This window comes from Strongylocentrotus purpuratus, unplaced genomic scaffold (assembly GCF_000002235.5).
Source record: "Strongylocentrotus purpuratus isolate Spur 01 unplaced genomic scaffold, Spur_5.0 spur5_scaffold_2, whole genome shotgun sequence".
In the NCBI taxonomy this organism is placed as follows: domain Eukaryota; kingdom Metazoa; phylum Echinodermata; class Echinoidea; order Camarodonta; family Strongylocentrotidae; genus Strongylocentrotus; species Strongylocentrotus purpuratus.
In genome coordinates, this window is record NW_022145605.1 from 19,653,182 (window position 1) to 19,669,268 (window position 16,087).

Consider the following 16,087-nt stretch of genomic DNA (forward strand, 5'->3'; position numbering starts at 1 on the left):
ACTATCTACACAATGCAACGCACTTTCACTGAAAATAGTACTATCTACACAGTGTAACGAATTTTTCTTCTACCAACAATGATGGGCGAACTATCTTTAATCACGTGATTTACTTTGACCAATCGTAGAGCGAGATTCTTAGTATGTGGAATATAAAACAGAAGGAGGTTGACCCCCCACCACCCCCTTTAACTTTTTGTATGTGTGTGTTTTTGAGAACCCCCCCCCCCATTTTTTTTTTTTTTTTTTTTAAAAAAAAAAAAAAAAAACGGTAATGGGTGACCCAAAAAAGCTGACCTTACCCCCCCCCCCCCCCCCCCAAAAAAAAAAAAAAAAAAAAAAAACGAAACGAAATATCGATCGGCCAAATTTTCAAATTTTGGGGCACAAAAAAATGTGCCCCCCCCCCCCCCTCCCCCGGCTGGCTGAGTTGTTGCGAAATTTTCGGCGTGATTTTCAAATTTTAACCCCCCCCCCCCCCCCCCTCCCCTCGAAAAAAATCTTTCGTACGCGCCTGTATACATGTACAGTGTGAGTTTAAACCTAGAAAATTGCCTACTGTACTGTTATATATATATATATATATATATATGTTTCTTTTCTGGGGTCCTAGTGAAAGACTGACAAGAACTTTAATACGAAACATAATTGAATCAACTGTAAATGCTGGCGAGCATAGCGATTGAGCTTTGGACAAAAATAAAAGAAAAAGTTTTTCTTAGTCGCTTTAAAGGGATTGGGTATCTTTGCCTGAGATTCTTAAAAAAATCCTGGATTTTAGCTCATGTTGCAATCATTATTATAAACCTTTAGGTCAGTCAGGAATCCCATGAATTTAACAAGCCGATAGCCTGTCTGATTATCAAGATATTTATAATTGGAATATGACGTTTCAAAAACTGTTTTCCCAACGGTTTTTATTACACTATTGTCTATTGGGGGGGGGGGGGACAGAGTATGGTAAAAACCAGTCACTAAAAGATTTTTAATTTTTTAAAGCACTTCATAATTATTTTGAAGCGCAATTTTTTCAGGGCTTCAATATTATACCATATCACAGACACTGATAACACGTAGGCCATCCATCTCAAATTTGTAAAACTGGACACATTGTTAAGCAATGCCTTTATACTAGAGGCACATTTTATGGTGAAAGGAAAAGGGGCATTCATGCAAAGGAAAAACCAGACACTTACTAGAAAATAAAAGGAGCACGTCTCAAAGTAAAAAGTTCAATTATCAGAGGTGGAAATAGGGCACTTCTCGAACCTGGAAAGGGGAGATAAAAAAGTCACGTATAAGAATGGAAAAGGGGACTTATTACAAAGGAAAAGGAGCACCTGTCAGATAATAGGGGAATTTATCAAAGGTTAAAGAAAAGGGGCATTCATGGAAAGGGGAAGGCGCTTTTATTAAAAAGGAAAAAGACACTTATTACAAAGTTAAACGGGGGATCCTTTCAAATTTGAATAAGAGCACTCACTAGAGATAAAAAGGGGTACTTATAAGAATGAAAAGGGGGTTCACCAAGGAAAATAGGCACTTGTCAAACTAAAAGGGGCACCTCTCAGACTTGGAAAGGTGCAATTTTAAGAGGTGATTGATCACTTATCAGAGGTAGTAAGGGGCACTCATTTGAGATGAATATTGAATCGAATTGAATTGATAGTGGTTTTATTGAGAATAAAAGAATAAGAATGCATCGCAGTCTAAACGGCCGAATTGGGCGATATTTTACAAATGTAAAATACAATATATAAAGAAATTCATAGCAAATGACATCAAGATTAATGGACGGGACGTGAATGAGTAAATTGTTGTTTAAAATAATATTTAACTTTAAAATTCTGATTTCTTAATTGAGCTCCATAACTCATTTTTATATATAAAGGAGTAAAGAAAAACGAAGAATATGATGATGGTGTAGAGTAAAGAAAGAAAAGAATAGAGGATGATGGGATGGTAAGATCAAGAAGAAAATGAAGAGGATTAAGAAGAGGAACAAGTAGAAGGGAATGAGAAAGAAGGTTCAAGTGGTGATATTAAGATGAGACGGAGGGTATGTGCGAATAGTTACAGTATCATAAGTTATCAATATCCAACCATTACACATTATACCAACTACAAATGATAGATGAGAAATTATGTAAAAAAAATACTAACATGACAAAGTGTACAGATGAAAAATATACTCTAGGTAATAGTAGGAGACCAGCCTGTAGGTCCCGTGACCAATCACTGGGAACAAAGGTTTGAAAGTGTTTTTGTGTTCCCTGATGAATACCGGACAATTTTGACTTGGGCTTCCCCCTTGAAAATCCCGGGCATTTTCGTGAGGGGTCAACAAAGGTCAAACAGGGGTAGAAATTCAAATATATTCCAATCGTTTCGGTATGCATATCAAAGTACTCGTCTGGTTATGATGATTCCAAAAATGTATAGTTTGCTATACCTCTGACCTTAAATGAGGGCGCTACGGTCAAAAACGTGGAAAGGTCACTTTTGACTGGTGGTCAAATTTACTAACACAGTTAACCTTATCACATTGCATATCAAATTACTCGTCTGGTCATGAGGATTCCAAAAGTGGATAATTTGTTATACCTCCGACCTTAAATGAGGGCGCTATGGTAATAAAAAGGTCAATGCAATTTAGACTGGTGGTCAAATTCACCAACACAGTTAACATCGTCCGATTCTAATGATTTTAGTGTCTAAAAGTTCTCTTACTATAATAGATACTCCAAGTAAAAGGTTATACTGGTTTATCCAGACTATTAAAAGGGGAATTATTAGAAAAAGTAAAAGTAGAAAAGGAAGAAAGAGGGAAAAGAGGATTTTTAGGAAACGAATGAGAAGGAAGGAGAAGGGCGAGATGAAGAAGGAGGTGGAAAAGTAGAGGAAGAGGAGACAACTGTGACATTGGCAATGGAAGATAGTTTCAGTCATTTAAATAATTAAAACAAAATTGTTAACACAGATTAGTGGCACGTATGAAAACGGATAGGGGCAATTAATAAACTGACGCTCATAAAGTTGGAATATTTTTTTTTTACCCCAATTTATGGAATTATTTTGACAATGATTTATTCCTAATAGATCTAGATAATATAGGATTTCTCGGTCAATTTCGTAAGTTTTTCTTTCGTTTTGATACAAAGTTCATTCAAATTCGCGAAATAAAACTGCCGGGGTGTAAATTTCATTCAAAATAACACTTTTTTCATTTTATTTACTTATTCGGTCAATGGATTTAGCACTTGTTTCACAACCGCTTACAAATGCGCAGTTTGCATTCATTTTCGTCAACAATGGCAAATCGGACGTCCGTACCATTCAATTTCACTTTGGGTCATTCTAAATAACAAAGTTTTTATTCATATTCGCCTATCTTTACAAACCTATGGTATACATGGTATATTATGCACATTTTTCTCATCTGAATTGAGTTATATAACATGTATAGTCATTCTTGATCAATATCCGGTGATTGTAATTGAGATGGTGATTACGATTGTGACTGAGATGGTAATTGTAACTCTGATCACGATCGTGATAGGGATTCGTGTGATGGTGATTCAGATTTAGAAGTGATTATGATTGTGATTGAACTTATACTCATTGATTGTTCTTAACATGTTCAATACAGACTAAATATAATTTACACAAATATAAATGGCTTCAAAGAGATTACGAACATTGAATGAATTATCAAAAACAAAACAAAACAAACCATAAAAAATAAATCAATGTATAGAGTATTGATACCCCCCCCCCCCCCCCCCCCCCCACCATTATGGTACGCCACTCCAATAAATACAACTGTAATTTGTAAACGCACACTTTGCATGTACTTATATCATTGCATATTCATAAAAAGACACTCTTGCTTAAATAGTTCCGCGAAGGAAGCGGCGAGGCGATTTTTGTGGCTATTTTGAACCCCTTGTGGAGCATCGTCAACGAGCCGCATAGCGGCTAGGCGATATTTTTGGGGCTATTCTGAAGTGATGTTTTCCTGGCATCTGCTCACACAATGGAGAAATTGAATGGACGTAAAATGAATTTGTATGGCCAACTTACGAAAGTGACCGAGAAATCCTATATATAGTATACATTATCTTTTTTTATCTATATAAGTAATACGCTAAGGCTCCGCGGGGGGCGCGACGTCTCGGCGAGCCTTTGTATTCTATTGTTTTTTAATGAGATCGCCGACCCAAGTTGGTGCGGCTATCTCCTCCTGAACCCTCCCCTCGGGGTCCCGGTGACCGGTGCCATCGTCCGCGGGAGAGTCTACTCTAGCGAATTGGCTATACTCCGCCCGAGGTCCTCCTCCGTGTCGACGTCCAGGGCGAAAACAGACGCGACATGCATAATGCAGGATATGCGTGACGACAGAGATACCTCATGGATATTCAACATTACATCCGTAGACACACGACCGATGACCATCCACTCACATAAAGGCCCGGTCACACAGCCTTTCGCGTCTGTATCGCGGGTAAAATTTCGCGATTTTTTTTTTTGCCCGCGGTTGCCCGTGGTGGAAAAATGTGCAAAATTGGCTTACCCGCGGTTTACCCGTGGTATGCCCGCGGAACAGACGCCGGCGACTGTTCCGCGTCCTTATCGCGGGTGAAGCGCGGCGGTCCCGCGGCCTACCACGCTTACACGCGGTACACACGTTAATGCACGTGATAACAACGCGGTACAGACGCGGAACAAACGTGCTATGACCGTGCTCCACCCGCGATTACCCGCTAAAATTTCGCGTCCAATTCCGCGTGTAACCACGTCTTAACCGCGGCCGTAGCACGTCCTAGCACGTTCGTTCCGCGTCTGTACCGCGTCTTTACCGCGTGTGTACCACGTGTACCGCCCGCGATTACCCGCGGTCTAAATTTTTGGGCAGCCCAAAACTTTTTCGCGCGGCCAACCGCGTGTGAATTTCTTACCGCGTGTAACGACGGGTAAAGTACGGCTGTATCGCGTCTTTATCGCGACCTCAAAGCGTCCAACAGCGTCTGCTTCACGGGCAGAAATTTTTGGCCGTGATTCGGCCGCGATACGCCCGCCGGAGGGCGGTGTGACCGGGCCTTTAAGTTGCGTATTAAATGCACGATGGACAGGGTCGGGATTACCCGAGTAAAGCATCTTTCTATAGGATATCCTTTGTAGTAGCGCTGCACAAGCCAGGGGGATACACAAGGCTTCCCGTCGACGTCCAAACTTAGAGACCCATTTCCGTCATGAATGCCGCGATTTGTATATAGTTTTCGTGAATGGAGGTATGAAATAAAAGCTTATTTTGTGATTATTACGGCCATGCTAACTAAATTTTGATTATCATTTTCTAAAGGAAAGTTTTCACAAGAAAAACCATTGGACTGACAATTCAGTCGCAAGCTGCCTTCACTCAACACACAGTGCAATGCTGCTGTGTGCGGTGTGTGAGTTGAATAACTCCATGGTTGAAATGAGCTTGCAGGAAGCTCCTAACCGGCACCGCGCACCGTAGGCGTCCGACGCCTGCGGCGCCGGTGTTCGAGCTCTGGAGTTACGCTGTAGTGTGTGTGAGTTCACCTGAGCTGAGTCGAAGAGATTTGACACTTTGAAATTGTTATCTGTTGGTTTGCATCATTATTGCCGCGATTTCAATATAGTTTCGTGAATAGATTTACGAAACCTGAGCTTAGAAAAAGTAAAAGTATTCCTAATGTCTACGTTTTTAAACGACTGTCTGATTTTCTTGTGAAAATTTTACTTTGAAAAATGATTATCGAAATTCATGGTCAGAAATAATCACAATCTAGGGTCTATTATGTTACAGTTCTTGCATCAAATCAATGCATGAAAACTTAGTTATTGAACTAGAAAAATGTTTTTTTTTTAAATAGGCAATTATGAAGTAGGAAGCCTGAAACCTTGGCCTACTAAACAAATCTCAACAAAGTGTAGGCCTATCTTTTTATGAATTAATGAAAAAGTAGCCCCAGAAAAAAGAGCCCCCGAAAGTTGAAAAAGTAGCCCCCGAAAAATTTCCCCAAAATTTGAAATGGAGCCCCCGACATGAAAAACTTAATTTTTTGCCTGCGCCCCCTCTAGAATCCCGCTGATTTCCGCGGGTACTGAGTTGAGTGTATATATAATATAGGCGTGGGGTCCACGGGTGTAAAGGGCCATAAACCCCTAAAAGCTCGGGGGTTACGTTCTTCAAAGTTGGGGGGGGGGGGAGAGATCAGATCGCAGCGAGTTGAGTGTATATATAATATAGGCGTGGGGTCCACGGGTTTCAAGGGGCCATAAACCCCCGAAAGCTCGGGGGTTTTAGGCGTTTAATTAAGGTCAGATGAGCATATTTTTAATACTTTATTTGTGACACTCGGGGTCACTAATTGGCGTGGGGTCAATACGTAGTGTTGCGTACCAACTACGCTTGCCTACGTTACTATATGCTGAGGGACGGAAAGGGGTACGCAAGGTGAACGAAAACAATTCAACATGTTTAATTTTTTTCGCGTACTTTCGGCGTAGAAACTTGACGCAGAAAGTACGCCTTTTTACGCAACAGTACGCTACCCTACGCCAGATCGACTAAGCAGTAAAAGCTTTCCACACAGTAAGCAACCATAAGCAAACCTGTACGCCAGCCTACGCATAACCTACGCAGGGACTTTTTTTCCCATTACTACGCAGCCGAATTTCTGCGTAGTCGGTACCCAAAATACGGAACTCTACGCAGTTCCAGTGGCTTAAAGAATAACTACCGGTACAGTTGGATCGTTTTTTTATTTTTTATTTAAGGCCAAATTAAAAAAAAAACATGTTTAGCGTCCTGTTTTTTCGAAAAATGGGAAGGAGGAGGCCCTTTTTTTTTTTCTTTCAAAATGGCCGCTCCGTACATTTTCCCTGACATTCGAGCTATTTTTCAAGATGGCGGCCGACTATTTTTTTTTTCTTTTTTAAAATCAGAAATACATTTTAGCGGTGCTTTTCATGTTTTTTTTCTATCAAAAAAAAAAATGGGAGGCGACCCCCAAAAAGGAAGCAGGCGGGGACGCTGTTTTTTTTTCTTTAAAAAAAAAATTCAAAAATAAAAAAAATTCAAAAAAAAAAAATAGGAGGCGGCCCCCAAAAAGGAAGCGGGCGGGGACGCTAAACATGTATATTTTTTTAATGGCCTGAATGGCAAATAAAGTTCTTGGTGGTTTTAATTTAGACAGTCTCTATATATCTATTTACACCCCCCGCCCCCTCTAGAATCCCGCGGATTTCCGCGGGTCCTGCTAGTTGAATAATAATTTGCCAGTGTTTTGTTTTGTGCGACTGCTAAAGCATGTGTATGCTTCTATGCTTATTAACTAGGGGACCTACGCCCTTAAGTCATAAATGACAATAATGAATGATAAATGCCCCACAAAAGGGCACTAATATAGCACATCGACATGGTTTTGATCCTGGGGCCTCACAGTTACGAGGCCATTGCTTTGCCACTGAACCATGACTGTACGCAGCGGGGGATAGGGTAGGGGGCAGTTCCCACAAATAAAAAAAAACAAAGAAAATGCAATTAATTATCAATAATTCATTGAATTTTCCCCCCGGTCCCCAACAAAAAAAAACTTCTGTGTGCCCATGTCTTGGGCCATAATGCATGGCCATGCAGAGGATTTTTTTATGTTAGAGACTGGGGTAAAATGTAATGAATTATTGATAATTTATTGCATTTTCTTTGTTGTTTTTTAGGTCCCCTAGGTGATAAGCATATTAGCATACACCTGCTTTAGCAGTCACGCAAAACAAAGATTGGCAAATTATCATTCAATACAATCTGAGAATGTGTACTATTTTCTAGATCTATTAGGAATAAATCATTGTCAAAATAATTCCATAAATTGGGGTAAAAAAAAATATTCCAACTTTATGAGCGACAGTGTACAAATAAAAATGGGTAATTGTCGAAGGAAACGGGGCACCTATCAGATTTCTATAAAGGCATTTTTTAGAGGTGTAAGAAGGGGGCTCTTATGAAAAGGGAAAAACTGCTCATATCAAAAAAGAAAAAGGGGCATTAATCAGCAAGAAAAAGTTTATTTATTAGAAAGAAAAAAGGGGCGCTACTCAAGATAATGGTGGGCACTTATCAGAAAAGAAATGGGCACTTGTTACAAAAGAAACGTGGCACTTATCAGTAAGTAAAGTAAAATGTAAAGTATAGTAAAAGGGGGAATTTTGGGATACTTGACAGAAGCTGGGGGGTGCACTGTGCAAAACAACGTATATGTTTATTTGATGTGATGTAGTCATTCCTTTTTATAACCCCGCACTATCGATGCAATTCTTCTGAGAAAAAAAAACGCGTATACGTGTTATTGTGACTCAGGGGTTAAATGCAACTCACCAGAATAGCATGCACTGACAAAGATCTTTATACATATGTACAAGAATGTTCAATACCAAGAGGAAAGCGTTTCTTCTAACCACTCTAGAAATGTGAACATATTGAAAGAAAGAAATAATCAAAAATGTCAAGGTCATTTTGACGTTTTGAAATTTATATGCTTCGGCGGCAAAATGCTCCGTGGTCTTAACATAATTATAACTTCAACCCTGAACCAAAGCTAACTCTAACACTAAACCAGACATTAACCCAATTTCAATCCCAAACCCAACTCTAAACTTGACCTAAACCCAATTGCAACCTAATTAATCATTAGCCTGTCGTTAAGACAACATGAAGGCCGCGGAGCATTTGACGGAGTACTATAGGTATGTCCCATTTGCAGGCCAAAAAAAATGAAAGGGTTAAATTCCAACGGCATTTGAAAGACAATACTAATTTAGAATTTCCCTCAAAACGAAAGGGCTTGAACGTGGCTTTTAGTGGGAAAATAACGACCATTAGTTGTCAAATCGACTTAAGTGATTGCGATCACCTAAGTAAAAGTCTGATTTTTAGACCCTTTTACCGAATGATTGTACCTTTTGTGCTGCACAAAGATTCAACCAGTTTAATTTTGGCCAATACAAGTAGTGGGTTATTGATGCACATATGTTCATGTACCTGTTACAGCTCATTTTATGTATGTAATTTCCAAAGAAAAAAGATGTCAGTCAGTCACTCAGTAGTGTCTGACAGTGAAGCGTAGAAGGTAAACGGGTTTCCTTACATAATTTGAATACTAGGACACTGCTAATGTTTAAATTTCACAGATACGACATACATGACATATTCATAATTCCTGCAAAGTTCTACAGAATTTGATGTTGGCTGCAAAAGGGACATAGTACCTTTAAATCAAATTTGACGTCATGAAAATAAAGCAGACACCCAGTAAAAGTGATTGATTAATTAATGATTTATTTTCATCCGACTGCTCGGAAAGCAATTTACGTTTGTAGGTAAGCAACCAGGGAGACTTTGAGTCCTATCCAAAGGACTTGGTTATTGAGAATATATTCCTCACAAAAGGACCACCCAGTTACGGTACCTCTGCTCTTGGACTGAGCCATCTAATTATTTAATACTGAAATAGTGAAAAACTAATGATGAAATTTGAATATACAAAATATCTTTTAAAACAAAACTTACCCTTTACGCCGACAGGAGTTTCGAAAGTCACCGCTGACTCTCTCGAGCTGACATTAGTATGGTGTCACGATGAAAAAGAGAAGAATTGTGAATAATAACTGACATCGGTCAGACCTGTGGGTGCACTAAAACTATCACCGACGTTATTTCCCTAGCTTTTAAGCCACTCCCACAAGATCGTGAAATCAACCAATCACAAAAGACCGATTAGATGTATAACCATAACCCATGGACCCATTTTTGCCACGGGAGCTGACACGCCTCTTGCCCCGAAAGTCAACCTTCCTAAAAAAAAAAGGGGGGGGGGGAGGAATAAAACACCCGACACTATAATCATGGTTTAAAATATTTAATTCGTCATGAGAAAGTAGGTAAGATAGGTTTCAAAAACCATTTATCCATTCTCTCCGCAGCTCAAATACGAGGATATTCTTGAAATTTTGAACAGGATCAAAGTTCTAGAGCACCCTCCCAAATAAGCTAGTCCGAGCCCGTCCACGAAGTTCTTAAACAGATCGTAAACAGTTGCTACATACTCCGTCCAACTCCGTTCGCACACAGTTTGAGCCCGTTTGTAAAATTTCCAAGAACGTAGTAAGAAATAGTTTGGTGTGATCGGGCTTTACTTGAATGTATTGATCTGCACAGCTTGAAGCGTTGAAGTTGAACGGGAATAAGGAATGGCAAGAACGCGCTGGGTAAAACGGGATTGCACACGATCTGGGAGCGCGTTCGAACGTACTAAGAACGAGATGAAGACGAGTTGAACTGTCCCCGAACGGAATGGTCGGGTTACAAACTAGTGAGAACAATTTGCGAACTAGTGACAATGGGTTTGGACGTATTGGGAACGAGGGAGAACTAGTTCAGAACGGGTTTAAAGTGATTACGGACGGGCTTGGACTGCTTGGAAATGGCAAATTTACCGGTTCTGAACTTGGTATAAACGTACTATGGACGGGGTACAGACGAGATGGACGTGATTAGGACTGTTTATTATACTAGGATCGTATTAAAGACATTATTCCCCGACCACAACCCGTTTTACGATTTTTCTAGGACGGTTCTAGAACATAATGAGAACTAGTTTGGTGTGATAGGGGCTTTAATAATTTGTGTCGTACTGCTTCGTAATAATCATGTTTTGTATTATAACTTACTTGTTATCAACTTTTTATGTGCACCTTTGGAATCAATTGCAAGTGATAGATTAGCCTAACAAACATACAATTGAGGAGGAATAACAATGATTTCATGTATTGGGTTTTAGAGGGGAGTTTCCCGTTAGTCTGGAGATTCGTTAAAGGGTGCTATCCAACCTTACTAGCATGTTCCTCCGGAGGAAAGAAGATTTATAGAGAGAATGAATGGTAAAAATGGGAACGAAATTTGATAAAACAAGACTGAAGTTATGATTCTATCAACTTTGAGATCATGTTATTATGATATTTTCATATCGGAGAAGTGAGGTCCCGTTGATGCAATGTCAGGAAACTCTTTCGTTCGTTCTGAAAAGAAAACGACTTAAAATATATACTTTTAGTTAATTGCTGAGCAGGGTTTATTCTTTACATGTCAATGTGAGTTTTTATAATCAATTTTTTTCATTATTAAAGAGTATTATTATTATTAAGCAATACAGCAAAATAAAAATATACCTGTTTGGTTTGTACAGTGAATCGTAGGATCGAAACAGCAAGAGAAACAAAATGTTAAAAAGCGATTATTAGTGACTTTAGTTGAAGATATGTTATTGCCATCTTATTAGTGTTGAGAGATATACGCCGATATACTTCTCTTTCAGTTAACCAATCCGCTGTTTTGAGATCAACATAATATACATCTCGTTATCTCAGTTTCAGAAATTGACAACTTTGTATAATAATAATATGGATATTTGTATAGCGCCGGTATCCGCCTGGCTCTGACGCTCATGGCGCTGTACATATTACTTCCACAAAAAAAAAAAAAAAAAAAAAATGTTATCGTCTAATTTCTTTCACAATTTCATCGTCTTATTTCTCAGAACGTTTAATTTTTGTATTTCCATCTTTCTTTCGTACTTTAATTAATCCACCACTCAACTTGTTACAAAGGTCGATTTTCTCGAGGCTAGATGTATAACACTCCAAACAAAAGTCTGATAAGCCCCAAAATATTATATTGAATTTCTTTATCTAACAAAGTACATGTCACTGTCATAAAGGTCAGCAAACACTCAGATTATCAAGCACTAACATTATAACAATAAAAACAAGTTTTAAGTAAATAAAATTTAAGGAAATGAAATAAATGCACTCTGCCACTACTGTATGTACACAAAACGCGACGGTGAATAGAAACATACTATAGTATTGAACAAATAATGATAATAATGATATATCGTGCTTGTATAGGGCATATCACAATATGATTTAACATCTTTATGCGCTTACAAAGGACTTTGGATATTATTACCCCTGATTTAGCTTCAGTAACCGAAAAGATCAGTGCATTCAAGGAATGAATCCTACCTTACACTTACTACACCTGGGTCGAGTGTGGCAAATTTAGATTAAAGTCTTGCAAAGGACATTAGTGCTCCGGCGGGATTCAGACCCCGTACCTTGCGGTTCACAGTCCGGAGATTGAACCCCTAGACCAAAACACAAAGGAAAATATAGCCTTTTTGCACATTAAGTATAATCTCTCATAATGTTTATTTATGAAGATAAATGGAAATGATATATATGTAGGCCTATTTACTGACAGGGTGTGTAACATAACATTTGTTTGACCGCTGAAAAGTTTATATTTTCCCAAGGGTTTTAATTTTCATGCGTGTTGAGGGGATCACGAGGGAAAACTTCCTTGCGGTCCGAAAATGATATATTACTCGTCGAACCAGTCAATAGCTAGCCTACTAAATAGCCCTGATTATATAAAATTAAGGATAATTGCGATTTCATGTCTTTTTTTCTCGAGCCGCCATCCGCGTAACATGCACGCAGGATAAGACAGTGTAAACAAATGGGAACACGCTAGTAAACGTAGGGTTACTTAATATAGCATGACGCAAAAATATACTCACTTAACCATCGAAAAATTAGCGGGAGTGAAATATACTAATTACGATCCTAGCAATCGATATCAGGTGATGAGCTGTGGACCAGTGACATCTTTGTATCTGTAAGAGCTATCTAGTATAAGCGGGGGCGTCGCTATAGGGGGGTGTGGGGTGCGATACCCCCCCCCCCAACCTGTCAGGATATTGTCGGTAAAATTGCGCTGCCGTCGGGGGAAATGTAAAAAAGGGGGAGGGGAAAAAAGGGGAAAAGGGAAAAGAAAGGAAAGAAAAGTAAAGAAAGAAAAGAGAAGAGAAGAAAAAAGGGGAAGGAGAGTGAAGGAAAGGTAAAGAAAGAAAAAAAAAGAGAAAAGGAAAACAAAAAGAGAAAAAGGAAACAAACGAAACGGGGGATGAAAGAGAGGAGAGAGAGAGAGGTGGCAAGAGCCTGAGAGAGGTGGGGTGGGAGCATGGGTGTCGATACTTACGTAATACCTATTCATCAGGGGGGGATGAATGAATAGATCATCCCCCCCTGATGAATAGGTATCAGTTACGGATCGACACCCATGGGTGGGAGTAAAATAGAGAGGTGGGTTGTTGGGTGGAGTCTTTTCGTCGAGGGAGCAGGAAGATACGCATATATATGTTGCTGTGTCGGGTCAGCAGTGTTTGTATTCTTGCTCGATCCTCGTGTACTATATCAATGCAGAAGTTTGAAGTCGATGAGATGAATAATGTCGGTCGGGCGGCTATTTTTTCCCTACGAACTCTGACTTTTTATCGGCTGTGACGACATCGAGAGAGACAACAACTATAAAACTATAATTTATAATATAAGTTTGACATTTCTATAATATCAGCAAAAGATATGAGAGGTTTACAATTTTCGGGGAAACTGAATTCAGACATATATCAAGAGTCGAGAACGGTACAACGAATCGTCTTCTTTCTCTCATAATTTAATGAAACATCAAAGCTTCCGCTTTCTTAGGGGGAGGCCAAAATTTGAAATAAATTTGAAATTTAGTGTGCTGAAATTTGAAAATCGTGCCGGCCGATATTTCGTTCAGTGGGAGTGGGGGGGGGGGGTTGGCATATTGAGCGCTTTTTTTTAACTCAACACCCCCCCCCCCCCCCTTCCCCCCTCCCCCCGGCCCCCTGGATCCGCGCCTGAGGGGGAAAACTGAATTCAGACAAGGATTAAGAGTCGAGAACGGTACAACGAATCGTTTTCTTTCTCTAATAATTTAATGAGACGTCTAAACTTCCGCGTTTCGCCCGGGAGGGGAAAAACTTTATTCAGACAAGGATTAAGAGTCGAGAACGGTAAAACGAACCGTTTTCTTTCTCTAATAATTTAAAGAAACGTCAAAGCAAGCGCGCTTCGTGCGGAAGGGGGGGGGGAACTGAAGTCAGACAAGGATTAAGAGTCGAGAACGGTACAACCAACCGTTTTCTTTCTCTAATTATTTAAAGAAAACGTCAAAGCAAGCGCGTAAGAGGGAAACTGAATTCAGACATCTAGGATGAAAAGTCGAGAACGGTACAACGAATCGTCTTCTTTTTTCAATAATTTAATGAAACGTCAAAGCACCCCCCCCCCCCCTTTAAAGAGCGCGATTCCCACTCTTCGCGTGCTCACTACCGCCCCTCTTGAATAAGATCTTAGCTACGCGCCTGCATTTAAATATATGGCTACGATGCTAACTAAGTTGACGAAATAAATCGTATATTTATGTCATCGTGGAAAATGACCAAGTGCGCATACGCAAGTGCGGTAGATAGTTCATAGAAAAAATATTTTAGCCTTCTGCCCGGGTTCATTGGGTTAAATTTGTAGACATTAGGACATTTGTCGGTAATTGATGGCTAGTTTTGTCGGTAATCGGTGGCCTCTTCACCCCTCCCCCTCCCTCACTGAAAAAAGGTCTAGCGACGCCCCTGAGTATAAGTCGGTCGGCTATTCTTTGTAATGACCCTAGGGGGGGGGGTTGAGGATGCAGGCCATTATTACATAACAAGGACAAAAAAGTAAGGTAGAGGCTGAGAGGGCAATAATTTAAATACTTCCGATCCCGGGAACACATTAACATGGATCGTTAGTCTGTTGAAGTTGAATTTATATCACTTGACTGATTTCCGTGACGGGGGTAGCCACTCGAGTACGTTCCTTACATTCCTCCCCCTCCCCCTCTTTCTCCTAACCCGATCTGGGGGGAGGTGGGCGGATGCACGGGCGAACGGAAACGGCCAACTACCATCCCCTCCCGCATTCCTCTCACCCCGAGAAAAACATTTCTTTATTTTGACAAATATCATTAAAACCATTTTCAAATTATCTAAACAAATTAGGATGAAATTATTGCAGCCCACCCCTTCAGTGTCATTATATCCAGGGGGAAATATTCATTTCAGTTAATCGTTTTGATCCACCTCGCTTTTGTATGCAACACAATTGCCCTGTAAGTACAATACAATAATCGCTAATTTATGATATTCGTTTGCAATAAGTTCCTTAAAGATACTATGTCCCTTTTGCAGCCAACATCAAACCATATCAAGTCCTATCTGTGAAATGTAAACGTTAGCAGTGTCCTAAGATTCAAATTATGCAAGGAAATCCGTTTACTAATTGCTAGACTTCAATTTCAGACACTATTGAGTGACTGACTGGCTTTTTTCTTCTTTGGTAATGACATACATAACATGAGCTGTAGAGGGTACATGAGCATTTTTCTACATCAATAACCCACTTCTTGTAATGGCCAAAATTAAACTGATTGAATGTTTGCGCGGTACAATGGTCTGAAAATCAGACTATTACTTACTGGCTCTATAGCTCTTAAGTCGATTCGACAAGTAATAGTCATTATTTTCCCACTTAAAGACATTTTCAAGCCCCCCCCTTTTTTTTTTAGGGAAGTTCTAAATTAGTATCATCTTTCAAATGCCGTTGGAATTTAACCTTTAATTTTTTTGCCTACAAATGGGACATAGTACCTTTAAAGTAGGACATAAAGTTGCGTATATGATATGTGATAAACTTGTCGAGACTTTATGAAGTCAAAACCTTAAGTCTGTCACTCCCCCATCTATGTCAATATTCTGAAAGGCTTGATATGTCATTTAGACGAAATTGGCAGCCATGACGCACCCCCTTCCATCAGACTTTGAATCTTACCCCATATTCGGAAACCGTGAGGTGGTCTCTTTGAACTATGTCACAAGTGCCTCATGCAATGTCATGCCTAGGTGCTCTGTGATTACGAGGATTGCCGCCTCTTGCCGGCATTCATCTTACTCGCTTTAACATCGCACCATCACTACAAGTCACCACCGGCATATAATGACTACTACCACCATGGCTATGACTATCAGCATCATCATCATTACCACCAAAGTCATAACCACTATCAACGACGATATCATAATCTCTTCTTCCCCTC